This window comes from Nerophis ophidion, linkage group LG28 (assembly GCF_033978795.1).
Source record: "Nerophis ophidion isolate RoL-2023_Sa linkage group LG28, RoL_Noph_v1.0, whole genome shotgun sequence".
NCBI classification, from domain to species: Eukaryota; Metazoa; Chordata; class Actinopteri; order Syngnathiformes; family Syngnathidae; genus Nerophis; species Nerophis ophidion.
The window spans coordinates 29009913-29023658 of NC_084638.1; the positions used below are offsets into that span (position 1 = coordinate 29009913).

A 13746-nucleotide genomic window follows, 5' to 3' on the forward strand; every position below is an offset into this window, starting at 1 on the left:
ATCATTTCTGTTCCAAACAGCATCACTGATGTCAACGGCAACATTTGATGATCATTTGAAAAATTAAAAATCCTGCGGTATAGGCATCTTTGGCAGGAGGTGTCTTCTGCCAAGGCATTTACTCTCCTGAAGGAATAAATAAAGTAGTATCTAATCTAAATTTATTGATGTCTTGGACAATTTTTCAATCGGTGGAGAATTGTTGAAGTAATAACATGTTGAAATGACAAATGGTAATACGGAATTTCGGGAAAACAGAGAATTTTTCCACTTCTTATGCAGAAAAAAGCTTCGACGGTGGAACAGTTAAAACACGTTGAAAATGTGGAAGGAGTAGTCGCCAGAAAAAGGGTGGAAATAGGGCTTCGGAAAAGCAGGAATTCTGGAAAATCCTCAACTTTTTTTGATAAGGAAAAGGGGAAGTTTGAATTTCCAGAATGGTGCAATGAGTCGAAGGTGGAATGGTTTGAATAGGTTAAAACTTCGAAATGTTGTATTGTATCTTTTTTTATCATTATTTTTATTTTTTATTAAACATTAAAAACTAGATGAGGCAATTCCTGAAGGAATTGCGTGTGATTGCTCCAATGCTGATGATGAACTGGAATCCCGGAATTATTTTAGCATTGTTGAAATCAAGCACACAATTCCTGAAGAGTCTGAAAACTTTGAAGTTGGAACAGTTGGAGTCAGATGGAATAAGTGCAACCTTGAAGGATGTCCCATTGATTTCAATAGGAATTTCCCCAAAACTTAGTCCAGGAGTACTGTGCCTATTAGCAACATTAGCAATGACCTGCTAGAGTCCTTATACTTGTTCAACCAACCCTTTTAAGTTACGGTTTGGTAGTTAACATGGACTACGATTGAAACCGTGATTCAGGATGGTGTGTGGAAAAGTTAAATTCCAATATTTTGCATAAATGGCTGTAAAAAAACATGAAATGCAAAACATTCATGTTTAGAATGAGTGTTGTCACAGTTCCACAATTAACGAATGTACTTTTAAATTCACTATAAATTTACAAGAATATTGGTCAATATTATTACATATGTAAATATATATTGTATATTTTAAAACATTAGTTAATTATTGAATTCACTACTTCTATTGAAAACTGCTTCAAACTGTCAAGTATTTAAAGAGGTCCTATTATTTGAGAACCACTGGACCAGGATGGCGCAAGCGGGGATCGAACCTGGAACCCTCAAGTTGCTGGCACGGCCGCTCTACCAACCAAGCTGTACCGCCCTTTAAAATGGTAATACTAACTGTGGGGTGTTTTACCGCGGTTATCATTAATACCATTCATGGTTACATCCCTAGAGTGATTTTAGATGTGGGAGGGGCCCACAGATGCACTCGCTGGTCACATGCATTCATGGTCTACAAAAGTCTTTCCAATGGATGAGTCACTTTTTGGAAAAAGAGGTCTGATTACTCAATATAGCAAGAAAGTGGTTACGTTGGCAACACTGATCCCTTCCTGCTACATGGTCTTATGCTCTGGCAGACCAAGTGAGTTACAAGGTGTCTATGAGCAATTTTATGGGAGACACTTGACATGGAGGTGATCATCTTTAGCCCGCTGTTCCTCCACAGCCAACCCGCTGGGCATCCTCATCGCCAACATGGCGTCTCCAAAGATCGCTCGCACGGCACAACTCCCACTTTTGGTGAGTTATATAGAATTACTGAATAGCTGATTAAAGGATCTCAAGGTAAAAATAAATGTTCACCTGTCATCCTTCAGATGTTGGTCTATGCCGTTGTTGCCTGCGTCAGCTGTTTCCTCGTCACCATGGGCATGCGGTGCAGTGCCCCCCCCCCCCCCCCCCCCCCCCCGACGCCGCCATCGGCCAGCGCAGAACATTCCACCTCGGAACCCTTCAGACATGGCTTCAAACTGGTAGGAAACATCCTGCACTGCAAAAAGTCAGTCTTCAAAAACGAGAAAAAAACAAACTAAAATTAGGGGTGTTTAGCAATATTATCTGCCAATAAAAGAAGAAGGTTTATCTTGTCAAGACTTTCCAAAACAGGTCAAATTAGTAAACCTCTATGGACCAAAAAATACCTTAAAATAAGTATATTCTCACTAATAACAAGTGCACTTTTCTTGGTAGAAAAAAGAGACCTTTTTCCTCAATATGTTGAAGAGTATTCTTACATGAAGTAAACGCTAAGGCCATTATCTTGACGTAACGATATGCGTTCGGCATCATGATTTTTTTTTTCATGCTTGAAGTAAGACATTTTTTACTTTAAAAAAGCAGTTTTCTACTTGTGCTGAGGACACAGATTTGCAACAGTTGATATTCTAGTTTCAAGCATGTCATAAAGTCTCCACAAAAAATCATCGGCTGCCCCCTGCCCTCCTTGAAGGATTGACATAACTCCCGGTACCTCAACAAAGCAAAAAGCATCACCAAGGACAGCACACACCCCGGCTTCCACCTGTTCCACCTGCTACCATCGGGCAGGCGCTTCAGGTGCATCAGAGCCAGAACAAACAGACTCAGAGACAGCTTCTTTCCCAGAGCTGTCACCATGTTGAACTCTAACTTAATAATAATAATAATAATAATAATAATAATAATAATAATAATAATAATAATTCACCCCTATACAATATCCTACCCTAATACCCTACTGTGCAATACTACCCATCCATCCATTTTCTACCGCTTATTCCCTTCAAGTGCAATACGTCCGACACTGATTATTATTTATTACTTTGGTACTCTTGTCTTGTTCTGTATATTGTACAGTATTTTGTATTTCTAGTGTTTTGTATATTGTACAGGATTGCTTCTTATTTTTATTGGATTGTAGTCTGTTTATTTCAATTGATAGTTTTTCCTTTATTACCTCTCGTGCCCATATTTGTTTCCACTACCGCACCTTAAGTTGGAGTCCTTAATCTCGTTCTATGCAAATATAATGACAATAAAGTCCATTCTATTGTATTTTATGCTATTCTATAACATCTCAGCAACAAGCTGTAATATCTTACTGAGATCATTTAGGAGCAAAACCCTTAAAACAAGTGAAACACTAACATCAAATCTGCTTAGTGAGAAGAATGATCTTATCAGACAGAAAAGAAGCAAATATCACCCTTATTTGAAACATTTCATCTTACTTTTTTTTTTGTGCAAATATATTTGATTTGATTTTACAGTTAAAATGACAAACAGTCACATCCACTCATACACACACACATACACACTTGAGGAGAGAGGTGCACATGAACTTTAACAACTCAAGGTTTACAGTACAGACATTATTAGAAAATATACCCAAATATTGTATATATATATATATATATATATATATACACATACACACACACATATATATATCCATACATATATATATACATATATCCATCCATCCTGCTGCGGCTCACGATCAGCAGGCTATCCAGATCACAGCAAAATGGATGAACATACCTCGGCATCAAGGATCCTCAGCAAGTGTTCACAAGATCACCTCCCGAGGGCCTGTCCACCGTACACACTTAGAGGGGAAAAAAAGGAAAAGTTACAGGGCTTGATCAATACAAAAAAAACTGAACAAAAAAGCAAGTAAACCATGACAAAACCATATCAGAAGTGACACAAGAAAAACAAGTGTAGTGTTGAATCAGTACAAAAGATAATAACAATAAAGATAAAAAAGGAATACAACTACAATAAGATGGCAGTTTAGTTTTTCTTTAAATGTCTATAAGTTATGCTTCAATATATGTCAGTAAAGGTTTCCAGGTTAATTCCCATTTGTTCATATTTGTAGAGTTTATAAATCTTATTTTTTCAAGAGTCATTACATTCACAAGTTCATTTAAGCAGTTCCTGAAGTTGGGTGCAGATAGACTATTCCAGTCTCTGAGAATGAGTCTTTTGGCCAAAACCGTCCCAAGCAGCAACACACTTCTAATATGTTTTGGAAGCTTTTGTGTTTCTGAAGACCACCCAAATAAGATCATATCCCTATCAGGGACAATTTTTCTCTGATATATCCCCGAGTAAAAAAAGAAAATGCTGGACCAAAATGATTGAATAATTGGACATCCCAAAAGGAGTGAGACAATGATCCTTCAGCAGATTTACATTTATCACAAAGTGGAGATGTATCAGGATAAAATGTGTGTAATAAAACTTTCGAATAGTAAAAAGGATGAATCACTTTAAACTGTATGAGCCTATGTCTGCTGTTAATTGAGCACTTGTGAATTTGAGAGAGTGTCTGTTCCCATTGCTGATTGGGTATTGTTGTTCTTAGTTCCTGTTCCCATGCTCTTTTAACACTGTCTGCTGATGTCATGGACATAATGAAGCAGCTGACAAATTTAGCGATAGACTTTTTACTTGTGGGTGGTAAATTTAATACTTCTAAAAGAGGATGTTTTTCATTTACCAGCTGAGACTTTGAAATGTTTTCTTTGATAAATGTTTTTACCTGCAAATAGCAAAACCAACTGAATTGGGACAAATTAAATTTGATTCGCAATTGCTCAAATGACACAAGACTGTCCTCGACATAAATGTCTTTTATGCATTTAATTCCATTTGAGTACCAGTCAAAAAATGTTTGATCTGTTATCGATGGAATAAATGCATGATTGTGATATATTGGTGAATACATAGTTACATTGGAAATATTCAATTGTTTTTTAATTTGAGAAAGAATTTTGATAGAATTTCGTACTACAACATTATGACTTATTGATTTAATTGAAGAGACTGGTTTAGTCAAAAGTAGCGATAGCAATGATGTATAAGGTTTCACTAATGACTGCAGTTCCAATTTCAGCCATAAGGGAGCAGAATTAAGAGATTCATTATTTGGGGACCCCATCTTCCAATAGGTCAATGCGTTCAGATTTGATGCCCAATAATAATTTTTGAACATTGGAAGATCCAGTCCCCCTTCCTCTGTAGATCTAAATAAGTGCTTTTTGGATATTCTGCGTTTTTTACATCTCCACACAAAATCTAGAACTAAAGATTCAAGTTTTTGGAAAAAATCTACAGGAATTACAATTGGTCAATTTTGAAAAAGATAAATACATTTTGGCAAGGTGATCATTTTGATAGCATTCACCTTGCCTAACATAGAGAGAGGTAGGGTCTTCCAATACTCAATACACACTTTCAGTCTCTCAAAGGCTTCAATAAAGTTAAACTTTAGTAATGATTCATCATTTTGAGATATTTTTAAGCCAAGATAGGATATGTAATTTTCTGCGACTTTAACTGGATTTTGACTGATCTCAACATGATCTCCTAGGAACATAAGCTCACTTTTGGACCAGTTTATTTTATAACCAGATATTCTACCAAAAGAGTCTACATATTCTAAAAGAAGTGGTAGTGCAACTTCTGGCTCAGTAAGTGTAACAAGTACATCATCTGCATAAAGTGAGATGAGACTCTCTGATGAGCCCACTGAAAATCCTTTAATATTAGACTTCATTCTTAAACCAATAGCCAGTGGTTCGAGGGCCAAATTGAAGAGTAAGGGCGAAAGGCAGTCACCCTGTCTCACTCCGCGGTGTAATTCAAAACTATCCGATATTACATTATTAGTTATGACATATGATTTTGGTGCAGAATAAATGATTTGAACCCATTTTATGAAATGTTCTCCCAATCCAAATAATTTGGGAACATGAAAAAGATAAGCCCACTCAATTGAATCAAAAGCTTTATGAGCATCCAGAGTCAGGACGGCAGCCTTTTTGTTTCCTGTGCAGTCAGAGTACAATACGTTCAGTAATCTCCGTACATTGCCAAAAGAAGGTCTGTCCGGGATGAAACCCACCTGATCTGGATGAATCATTTCTGTTATGTGGTTATGTGGTTGCGAGTACCTTGTTGCGAGTACCTTAGTTAGAATCTTATGGTCTAAATTGAGCAGGGAGATAGGTCTATAATTGGCTGGATCAAGTGGATTTTTTCCCTTTTTTGGTATTATACATATATGGGCTTCATACAAAGAACTTGGAAGTTTGTTGTTCACAAAAGAATCATTTAACATTCTAAGTATTATAGGGGATAGTATTTCACTGAAAGCTTGATAAAACTCCGCACCAAATCCATCTGGACCAGGGCTTTGATTCAAGGAGAAAGATTTCAGTGCTTTTTGCAGTTCTTCAGTTGAAATAGTGTTGTCTAAAGAATTCTGATGATTTGGACTCAGTTGAGGTAAGTTTAATGTGGTAAAAAAATCATTTAAATCATTAACCGATATAGCTGAATTAGATTGATATAATTCTGAATAAAAGTCTTTGAAGACATTATTGATATCCTTTAGATCTGTACATGTTTCACCTGTTTTTGAGCATATTTTGTGAATAGCAGCTTTGGCTTGATCTCCTTTGAGCTGTCTAGATAGAAGTTTTTGTGGTTTATCGGATATTTCAAAATGTTTTTGTTTATTTTTCAGCAGGAGTTTAGATACTTCCCCATGAAGAAGAGAGAGTTGTATTCATTTTTCAGTTCCAGCATCTTATTGTAATCAGACTGCAAAAGAGAATTTATATGAATTTTTTCCATTTCTTTTTCTAATTCTCTCGGCCTTTTTCTTGTTTCTCTTTGTTTTGAGATTTCAAATGAAATGATATATCCTCTCACAGTAGCTTTAAGAGCTTCCCACAATGTGGAGTCTGAGACCTCTCCGTTATCATTCACCTCAATAAAATCTTGGATAATCTTGTTTATATACTCTTTAAAATCTTCATATAATAATAGTTGTGGATTAAATCTCCATTTTTGTTTGATTTTAAGGAGATCAATTTGAATCTGCAAACTCCCAGGACTGTGATCTGAGATGATTCTACTATGGTACTCAGGATTACTGACATTGGAGAGGGCAGAGGCTTCCACTAAAAAGTAATCAATTCTCGTGTAGGAATTGTGTACAGCGGAGTAAAATGAATACTCCCTTTTATTAGGGTGTTTTACTCTCCATATGTCTATGATATTTCTTGATCTCATAAGATTATTAATAGTTTTAGTTGAGTTAGCAATGACATTAGATTTAGTTGACAATCTATCTAAAGTGGGGTCCAAAAGGCAGTTAAAATCACCACCAATGTAGATATGAGAGGAGCTATCATCAGGAAGTAGACCAAAGACTCCATGATAAAAGTTTGAGTCATCAGTGTTTGGTCCATAGATATTCCAAAAAGTTACTGGCTAGGATGTAATATGACCATTCAATAAAATAAATCTTCCATTAGGGTCAATTATTTTTGATGTAAGTATGAAAGGCACATTTTTATGAAATAAAATAGCTCCACCTCTAGCTTGTGAAGTAAAGGGTGCGTGATAAACCTGAGATATCCAGCTTGTTTGAAGTTTGTGTTGGTTGTCTTTACAGAGATGTGTTTCTTGTAAGAATACAACATCTGCTTTTAATGAATTTAAATGGGAAAAAACCTTCCCTGTCAAGCTATATTTCTAACAAAGACAAATCATTATTTCTTCTAGATTTTCCAGAACAACATTTTTAAAAAAGAAATTCAAGACTTTGAAATAAGATTGAAATTGGATTCTACAGATTTTCTAGATTTGCCAGAATAATTTTTGGGGAATTTCAATCATCATAAGTTTGAAGAAATATTTCACAAATATTTTTCCTTGAAAAAAACAGAAGCTAAAATGGAGAATTAAATTAAAATGTATTTATTATTATTTACAATAAAAAATAATACATTTATTTGAACATTGATTTCAATTTTCAGGAAAGAATTTAAAAGGTATATGTGTTTAAAAATCCTAAAATCATTTTTAAGGTTGTATTTTTTCTCTAAAATCGTCTTTCAGAAAGTTATAAGAAGCAAAGTAAAAAAAAAAAATGAATTTATTTAAAAGCAAAGTAAAAAAATAAATGAATTTATTTAAACAAGTGAAGACCAAATCTTTAAAATATTTTCTTGTTTTTTTTTATTCTATTTGAGTTTTGTCTCTCTTAGAATTAAAAATGTCAATCAAAGCGAGACCAGCTTGCTAGTAAATAAATACAATTTAAAGTATTTTTTGCCATTGCTCTAAACAAAAAATAATGACAAAAAAAAAGCCATGTTATAATTAATTCTTTTCAAAGCTACAATTAGTTCAAAATATTCACTTTAAAATGTTTTATGTGGTAAATATTGCATATATAGTGCAGTTGCCATATAAAAACCAAGTTTTCTTTGACAAAAGAGCATAAAACAAACAAAATAATAGTTCAAATGTAAAATCAACAGATATATCTGAAGTTGATCTCGTAACTTAAGTTATAAAAAAAACAACCTAATAAAAATGTATCACTTTCTGAGTGGGGCACCTTTTTGATCCCAAATATATTTACTGGTATTTTATTTATCTTTTCACTGTGATGACTCCAAAATAATAAAGAATTCAAATCAATGGTGTCCTGAATTATTGATCTTTTAGGGCTCTAATTACTAAATACTGCATATTTCTGTTTTACTATTAAAAAAACAAAGATGTTTTTGACAGAAATTCCATAAAACCTTTTTTTTTTAATGTCGATATAAAGATTTGCTGTAAGCATTAAATAAAAAATAAAACTTTGACTTATTTTTAACATGTTATTAACTGAGACCCTTTATGGCCCCCGGGACCCATAAAGGTAAAATAATCTTTAAAAATCTATATACTTACATCACAGTCACATTTTTACTGCATGCCTTTGGTAAGTGCCGGAGTGAAAGAGGTTTTAAAATAATTAGCGCATGCTTACTTTTACCGTATGCCTTTGGTAAGCGCAGGAGTGAGAAGAGGCTTTAAATGAATTATCGCCCCGGCGGCAATTCCAGGAAATACGGTATTTTGTTATGGTTTGAAAATGACAAATATCAAAATGGCCCCCGCATACTTCTATTTTTCCCTGTGCGGCCCTCAGTGGAAAAAGTTTGTACTCCCCTGGCCTAATGGTTGATAATTCTGATGTAAGTACACGGAAGGGAAATAAAGCAGGGTTTCTTCTTCACAATACTACTCAAGTCAAAGTAAAAAGTCTTCTGTTTTCAGTGAAAACAAATGCAAGACAATTATTTGATCATTCCCAAACACGCCATCAGCTAATGACATACACCTGCTGCTTTATGCTAGCGCGTCATCTAGTGGCGCCATTATGTAAGACAACTATCAGCACAAAAAGTATGTTGCAGTAAAACTACTCTGACGAGTACATTTTTGTTTTCAAAGTGACGTAAGTGCATGTAACGGAGTAAATGTCGCACGTTACTACTCACCTCCGCAGATGTGTTGGACAAAAGCAAATCAGCGTGGAAAAATGGGCTTCTTTTGCATAAATCGCGCCTGCGTGGGAACCAGCCAATGAGATGTCAGTTTTGAAATCACGTGACACGAGTGTTACCAAACCAGCATGAAAAGGACCCGACACGGGCGGAGTGGGCGGGGCTTGTTTACAGCGCAAATAAACATGATAGCAGCGTTAAAGGCAGATTTCTGCACTACTGATATTTTTATAAATATGTGGTTGCTTTTATATATGTGTGTAGATATATATATATATATATATATATATATATATATATATATATATATATATGTATATATATACACACACACACATACACATATATGTGTATATATATATATATATATATCAATCAATCAATCAATCAATCAATCAATGTTTACTTATATAGCCCTAAATCACTAGTGTCTCAAAGGGCTGCACAAACCACCACGACATCCTCGGTAGGCCCACATAAGGGCAAGGAAAACTCACACCCAGTGGGACATTGGTGACAATGATGACTATGAGAACCTTAGAGAGGAGGAAAGCAATGGATGTCGAGCGGATCTAACATGATACTGTGAAAGTTCAATCCACAATGGATACAACACAGTCGCGAGAGTCCAGTCCAAAGCGGATCCAACACAGCAGCGAGAGTCCCGTTCACAGCGGAGCCAGCAGGAAACCATCCCAAGCGTAGGCGGACCAGCAGCGCAGAGATGTCCCCAGCCGATACACAGGCGAGCAGTACATGGCCACCGGATCGGACCGGACCCCCTCCACACGGGAGAGTGGGACATAGAAGAAAAAGAAAAGAAACGGCAGATCAACTGGTCTAAAAAGGGAGTCTATTTAAAGGCTATAGTATACAAATGAGTTTTAAGGTGAGACTTAAATGCTTCTACTGAGGTGGCATCGCGAACTGTTACCGGGAGGGCATTCCAGAGTACTGGAGCCCGAACGGAAAATGCTCTATAGCCCGCAGACTTTTTTTGGGCTTTGGGAATCACTAATAAGCCGGAGTCCTTTGAACGCAGATTTCTTGCCGGGACATATGGTACAATACAATCGGCAAGATAAGATGGAGCTAGACCGTGTAGTATTTTATACGTAAGTAGTAAAACCTTAAAGTCACATCTTAAGTGCACAGGAAGCCAGTGCAGGTGAGCCAGTACAGGCGTAATGTGATCAAACTTTCTTGTTCTTGTCAAAAGTCTAGCAGCCGCATTTTGTACCAACTGTAATCTTTTAATGCTAGACATGGGGAGACCCGAAAATAATACGTTACAGTAATCGAGACGAGACGTAACAAACGCATGGATAATGATCTCAGCGTCTTTAGTGGACAGAATGGAGCGAATTTTAGCGATGTTACGGAGATGAAAGAAGGCCGTTTTAGTAACGCTTTTAATGTGTGCCTCAAAGGAGAGAGTTGGGTCGAAGATAGTACCCAGATTCTTTACCGTGTCGCCTTGTTTAATTGTTTGGTTGTCAAATGTTAGAGTTTTATTATTAAATAGAGTTCGGTGTCTAGCAGGACCGATAATCAGCATTTCCGTTTTTTTGGCGTTGAGTTGCAAAAAGTTAGCGGACATCCATTGTTTAATTTCATTAAGACACGCCTCCAGCTGACTACAATCCGGCGTGTTGGTCAGCTTAAGGGGCATGTAGAGTTGGGTGTCATCAGCATAACAGTGAAAGCTAATACCGTATTTGCGTATGATGTCACCTAGCGGCAGCATGTAGATGCTGAAGAGTGCAGGGCCAAGGACCGAACCCTGGGGAACTCCACACGTTACCTTAACGTAGTCCGAGGTCACATTGTTATGGGAGACACACTGCATCCTCAGTAAGATAAGAGTTAAACCAAGACAGGGCTAAGTCTGACATACCAATTCGTGTTTTGATACGTTCTAATAAAATATTATGATCGACGGTATCGAAAGCAGCGCTAAGATCGAGGAGCAGCAACATAGATGACGCATCAGAATCCATCGTTAGCAATAGATCATTAGTCATTTTTGCGAGGGCTGTCTCCGTGGAGTGATTTGCCCTGAAACCGGATTGAAAGGTTTCACATAGATTGTTAGACGCTAAGTGTTCATTTAACTGCTCCGCAACAATTTTTTCAAGGATTTTTGAAATAAAGGGAAGGTGAGACACCGGTCGGTAATTTACCATGAGGTCAGGATTGAGGTTAGGTCTTTTAAGAAGAGGATGAATAACCGCTTTTTTGAATGCTAGGGGAACAGTGCCCGAGGAGAGTGATAAGTTTATAATATTTAGCACTGATGGACCTAATAATACAAAGAGCTCCTTGATCAGTTTCCCAGGAAGAGGGTCAAGTAAACATGTTGTCTGTTTTATTCCATTTACACGTTGTAACAATTCCTCTAATGTTATTTCCTCAAAACGAGAGAAACTATTTTGGAGGGCAGTATCCGCCGTATATACAATCGTGTCAGTGTTAATAGAACCCCGTTGTAGCTATATACACACACATACACATATATACACACATATATATATATATATATATATATACACACACACATATAGATACACGTTTATCAATCAATCAATCAATCAATCAATGTTTATTTATATAGCCCTAAATCAAAAGTGTCTCAAAGGGCTGCACAAACCACAACGACATCCTCTGTAGGACCCACATAAGGGCAAGGAAAACTCACCCCAGTGGGACTTCGATGACAGTGACAATGATGACTATGAGAAACCTTGGAGAGGTTTGTCAATGTTCTATTAATAGCAAAACCCTTGGACTTTGCAAGTTATAACATGTTGAAAATTGTGAAAAGAGTGTTCACTGCAAAGAAGGCTTTGTAGAAGAAAGAATTTTGGAAAATCCTGGATTTTCCAGAATGGTGTAATTGGTTAAAAATGTGGAAACATTGTATTATTGTATCTTTTTTGTTGTTGTTATTTTCCTTTTTTATTAAACACATTTAAAAGTAGAATGCTCCAATGCTGTGGACTGACACAGGCATTTTGCTTTTACACACACCATCCTGACCTACGGTTTCAACACTTGGTACTTCTTAAAACCGTAACTTAAAAGGGTTGGCTAAACAGCTACTAAGGTACGAGGAAATTGGTGCCCATGTTAACTACCCAACCGTGACTTAAAAAGGTTGGTTGAACAGCTATAAGGACTACGCAGCCAGACCTTCGCTGCTGTTGCCCGGAGGGCACAGCATGCATGGGCTGCCCGGCGGCCGGGCAGACCTTCGCTGCTGTTGCCCGGAGGGCACAGCATGCATGGGCTGCCCGGCGGCCGGGCAGACCTTCGCTGCTGTTGCCCGGAGGGCACAGCATGCATGGGCTGCCCGGCGGCCGGGCAGACCTTCGCTGCTGTTGCCCGGAGGGCACAGCATGCATGGGCTGCCCGGCGGCCGGGCAGACCTTCGCTGCTGTTGCCCGGGCTCCTTGTGTTTTCTTTCTACTTACTAAATATATCATTTCTGTTCCAAACAGCATCACTGATGTCAACGGCAACATTTGATGATCATTTGAAAAATTAAAAATCCTGCGGTATAGGCATCTTTGGCAGGAGGTGTCTTCTGCCAAGGCATTTACTCTCCTGAAGGAATAAATAAAGTAGTATCTAATCTAAATTTATTGATGTCTTGGACAATTTCTCAATCGGTGGAGAATTGTTGAAGTAATAACATGTTGAAATGACAAATTGTAATACGGAATTTCGGGAAAACAGAGAATTTTTCCACTTCTTATGCAGAAGAAAGCTTCGACGGTGGAAAAGTTAAAACGCGTTGAAAAATGTGGAAGGAGTAGTCGCCAGAAAAAGGGTGGAAATAGGGCTTCGGAAAAGCAGGAATTCTGGAAAATCCTCAACTTTTTTGACAAGGAAAAGGGGAAGTTTGAATTTCCAGAATGGTGCAACGTGTCGTAGGTGGAATGGTTTGAATAGGTTAAAACTTCGAAATGTATTGTAGTATCTTTTTTTGTTGTTGTTTTATTTTTTATTAAACATTAAAAATTAGATGAGGCAATTCCTGAAGGAATTGCATGTGATTGATCCAATGCAGATGATGAACTGAAATCCTGGAATTATTTTAGAATTGTTGAAATCAAGCACACAATTCCTGAAGAGTCTGAAAATTTTGAAGTTGGAACAGTTGGAATCAGATGGAATCAGTGCAACTTTGAAGGATGTCCCATTGATTTCAACAGGAATTTCCCCAAAACTTAGTCCATGAGTACTGTGCTTACCAGCAACATTAGCAATGACCTGCTAGTCCTTATAGTTGTTCAACCAACCCTTTTAAGTTACGGTTTGGTAGTTAACATGGACTACGATTGAAACCGTGATTCAGGATGGTGTGTGGAAAAGTAAATTCCTGTGTCAAATGTCCAGACCACAAACAACAAGATTAAATAAATGTCTGTTGAAAAGTAATATTGAATTTGTCATTTGACTG

General features: G+C 37.1%; 1 protein-coding gene and 1 long non-coding RNA gene across 3 annotated transcripts in view; both read right to left on the reverse strand.

Moving 5' to 3' along the window:
* The window catches only part of LOC133545187 (uncharacterized), a 22685-nt gene extending 20846 nt beyond the window's left edge, over positions 1-1839 (reverse strand). For both annotated transcript variants that reach the window (XR_009804747.1, XM_061890563.1), the window contains exon 1: positions 1741-1839. The gene's annotated coding sequence lies outside the window, so the exon portion shown is untranslated. The remainder of the gene's footprint in view (positions 1-1740) is intronic.
* Positions 1835-9340, reverse strand: LOC133545188 (uncharacterized). The gene is made up of 3 exons (XR_009804748.1): positions 9276-9340; positions 3457-3523; positions 1835-1927 (listed from the first exon to the last, which is right to left on the reverse strand). It is a non-coding gene; the product is annotated as an uncharacterized LOC133545188 (long non-coding RNA).
* Positions 9341-13746: the final 4406 nt, after the last annotated feature.